General features: G+C 41.0%; 1 long non-coding RNA gene across 1 annotated transcript; it reads right to left on the bottom strand.

Annotated features, from left to right (window-relative positions):
* Positions 1 to 443: 443 nt before the first annotated feature.
* LOC119767890 lies at positions 444 to 4,004 on the bottom strand. Its single transcript, XR_005277770.1, has 2 exons — positions 2,888 to 4,004; positions 444 to 2,830 (listed from the first exon to the last, which is right to left on the bottom strand). It is a non-coding gene; the product is annotated as an uncharacterized LOC119767890 (long non-coding RNA).
* Positions 4,005 to 4,319: the final 315 nt, after the last annotated feature.

Below are 4,319 nucleotides of genomic sequence, written 5' to 3'. Positions count from 1 at the left end.
ACAATCCATTTAAGACCAACCACGCCAATTTTACTAAATACGCGGTAGGGTGTTCCTCCGGTCGTTCGCTGTGAGTTGTGGATTGCCTGCTTCTCTAATGAAGGTTCGACTGAGGGGGGCATGCTTATTAATTTCTCGTCGCTCCATACCCTCAGTGACGTGATGGGAACAAGGGCGTCTATGCAAAGTGTCCCTACACCCGCTACAAATTTCCGGCGCTTGGGGGAGGGAAGAGGGAAACCATTTTGTTCTATGCGCCGGTATTTGTAGCACTAAAATTCGTGCAAAAAAACTTATGCACGTGGGTGTACAGATTACGGAGTAAAAGATGATCGAATTGTTCACCTAGCGCTCACATGTGTTCCAGGACCAAGTTGCCTGCGGGTATGGGGATCATACATACATACATACATACATATTGAGCAAAAATCTCATTTGTTTTACTTTGGCCAAATAATTTCTTTATTCGATACGTTATATTGGTTCATAAATTATCCTAAAACTTTGCTGTAGCTGTTTTTTTTTCAGAGGGCGTGAGTGCCTAAAGAAGTAACTTATTCAACATAAGGGAAAAAAATACAATATGATCTTAGAAAAAGTGTTTTTTTTTTTATATAATTCTAACATCATAGCTCAATGAGACATCTCATGCAGCACAGGGTTGAACTAGGTTGTAAACTGCCGCTCGAATCTAGTCCATCCCATTTGTAAAAACAAAAAGCTGAGAAAAACGTAAGGCAAATGTGTCCCGCCCTTAAGGCTAAGTGTTAGGATTTTACGAAAAAGTGTGACTATCTTAGTTTTCTGGAATGAAGTACTCAATATTATTAGTTTTCTGATAGTTCACATGATTTAGGACTAATATCATTAACTCAAATTTGACAAAATTACATATGGAACAGATTGGCTTCGAGTGGCAGTAAACCTCGTCCAGAATTTTAGTAGCAATCGCAGAAGCCAATCCTCGAACAGCTCCATCTCTGCCATTCTGTGAAAGTTGTCGGTCTGGTGAAATGGGTCCAGGTTTGACATAACCTTCAGCTGCCGATTTTGCTTAAATTGGAGTTCTGCCGATGGGAAGTTGCGCTGTCGTGCTACACCGGCCTGAATACCGTCTTCTACGGTAACACCGCTGCTTCAAAAATCAGGTTCAGGTCCGAAGCGTAACTGAGGGACACACCTGTAAATAAAAACAATCCGCCAAATCTCTAGTTTACACCATGATAAAAATGTTCACTTATCTTTTTTGTCCAATACGTGGCTGGTGATATTCCTCTCTACGTTGAATAAAGTACATTCTTGAGTTATGTTGATCTTATGTTGCTGTTTTCTGAAAATAAATAAAGAAAATTTCAATAATAATAATTATAATCATAATCAACATTGACAGTTAAATTTTTCAGCAAAGCAGAGAAACTAAAATCTCGTATCAAGTTTCAAAAGAGCCATCGTGACCTATTAGGGGAAATATACCCTTTCTCAGCCTATTTCTATTATCGGCCTATCTACACTTTGATCATGAATTCCAGCTTTCATAAATTGTTTTTGGCTGTTCCAAAGCACAGACAATCCAAAGTAACAAATAGCTCAAATAAAAGTGAGCAAGCAACTCTCCATTGTTGATGTATCTAAAAACGTTGATTTAATAGCGGAAAACTTCAAAAGTGAGTGAGTGATGAGAATTAGTCGAACGGCTTGAGGTGATTAAAATGGGTATATTTCCCCTAGTTGATTTTTACTTGAGGGTGAGCATGATGAACTGTTTGACAGAACAAAATAAACATTATTTTTAACAATGTAAATGGGTCAACTCAAAGTGTCAACAAAAAGTCCATCGCAGTCAAATCAATCGGAATTCTTAAACGGAATTCAATTTGGATCGTTTACGAATTTCGTCTCAATCGCAGCAATCGATTCCGTGTACGTACCGGTTGTTGCGTTAGAAACGGAATTCTAGAATTAGAAAAAAAAAATATCTTTTTGAATTGCGAAGAATTTACCTGGTCGTCATCCGTACATCTTCTGTTCGTTTAGCCAACAAGACAGCCTGTTGCAATTCCAGCTCAGATTCCGACAGCACCGTTCCACCGTCATCCCGCTGGCGCCGGATCTTCCGGAAACCAAATCGATCCAGCAACGACGAATTGTTCTCCGCTAAACTCGGTTTCAGCGAACTCGATGCGCCGGAAAAAAATCGTTGGCCGTTCCACAATCAATAACACACACCGATGGATTCTTCCAGGGTAGTCCAGCGGCCACCGTTCTCAACGTCATGACCGTCGCTGCCTTGGACGATTCCGTCTCAAACTCCATCTGAGATTTCTGTGTGTTACCTTGTTGCTGGGGATTTCTTTCCGCTTAATCCGCCTATCCGGTGTCCTTTTCTTGGTCCACGTCCGTTGCGGCCATGGTGGGCATGAAACACTAAATGTAATCAGCGCCGAAAAAGATTGCATCTATCGAAACAAGAAACTTTGATTCACCAGCTGTCATCACAGCAAGCGACACAAAACAAAACAAACTGTATTTACACTGCGCGAGAGAATCAAACATAATTTGGTTAAAAATGTCCAAAAATGCACGGTTACAAAAATACCTTTGAACTTTTTTTTGTTTCAAGATTGATATTTTTCCTTTAACTACACTATTTTTCCTCGACGTTTGTTTTGAATAATCTACACGATTATTCAAAACAAACGTTGAGGAAACTCGCGTTGAAATCGGACAGGTACTGAACAGTTTTCTGCTCCAGGTTCCAGTAGCCACAGGGTGTGCTAGGGAATCGCTGCAGGTCAAGCCAGTGCCAGTGGGACAAGATGGCGCGGATGTTCTGGTAAAGAAACGGGTTGTTAGCGACTTCTTATTTTAGGAACCATCGATTATTTACTCTTGTTGAAATCAAATTCTGAACTTGTTCGTGAAATGTTCCTTCGACTCTCGATCGTGCCAATCATCAGATTCGTCTCCTCCACCATGCAAACCGTGCTAAAGGAGATTTTCCACATCGCGTCGTCTCGTCGATGGTTCTCCTGCATCCAGGCATCCAGGTGATCTTCGGCTTTCAGACGCTTGACCATCGCGAGTAGATTGCCCCACTGATTTCAGTTGAGCTCGAGGTACGATTCGCCTTCATCTGGGCGAGCAGGACGGTGCAGGCACAATTTGAACAGCAGCTGCAGCGTTGTGTTGCGGCAGCGATTCGGTGACGTTGTCGGTTGATCCGAGCATGTGGATAAGGGCATACCGTATTTCTGATAGATGCCAGCGGCTTCATATGCTCGTCTTGGCCTTAGTCATCGGCATACCGCGCCAACGACTTCGCCATGTCGTAGGCGGCCTCCTTCAGCTACTTAAACTCTTTCCGCAGCTCCTCCTCGACGTCCTCGCATTTCCGTCCGTACCCTCGCCCGATTTCCATCAAACGTAAGGATCATGTTCTGGCCGGATGGTCCCAGCTTCTGACTGCCCAAGCATCCCTTTTGATCTGACGAGAAGGAGATTGCTCCAATTCACGGCGCTTATCCGATTTCCTCGGAGGACACTCGCCCGATTCTGGCTGTTCCTGTTTGATTCGAACGGGATTTCGCTGCCTCGCCGGAAGATTCTGGTCGCGATCTACGCGGTAGACACTTCGGTTGCAAAACACACAACAAACTAAACACTCTGACGTTTGTCGATGAAAACAAGTCAAACAGTCAGCGCACCTTTCACTGTACTTCTGGTAATAAAATGAAAATGTTTAGTTTATGGCAGAATTGTTTTAAAAATTACTGATTTTATTTTTCAAGTTTATAATAATATTGTTTTCATTAGTTTCAATAGTTGAACTTGTGAAAATTAAAAAAAATTATGTTTCAATAAAATTCCTATCATACCGGTATTAGGTTAACATACCGTTACCCTTTTTCGGCATGGTGCTGCCATCTATGTTTTGAAATATGTTTTACAAAAGTGCCTTCAGAAGCGGTGTACGCACTTCGGAAGAAACCGAGGTCGTGTTACGCTTCATACAATTTTCTTAAAATTTGTATGGAAATTTTGTTACGAGAGGGGGTCTAAAAATCCGATTTTTTTGCCTTACGTAGTCAAAGAACGCTCCCTTATAGTTAAAGCAAACATTATGACAATAAAAAATCTGGTCTATAGAAAAGCCCTTAATTTTTATAAGACAACATTTGGCAAATTTACATGAAGTTTTATGTAAGTTCATACCTTTTTGTTGTTATTTTTTTAATCTAAATTAACTCTTGAAATCCAAAATAATGTCAGTTACGATAAATTTCTTTTCATATAAAATATGAAAAAAATGAGATCATTTG

Source organism: Culex quinquefasciatus, chromosome 2, assembly GCF_015732765.1.
Source record: "Culex quinquefasciatus strain JHB chromosome 2, VPISU_Cqui_1.0_pri_paternal, whole genome shotgun sequence".
In the NCBI taxonomy this organism is placed as follows: Eukaryota; Metazoa; Arthropoda; class Insecta; order Diptera; family Culicidae; genus Culex; species Culex quinquefasciatus.
This window is presented reverse-complemented; position numbering and strand designations above follow the sequence as displayed.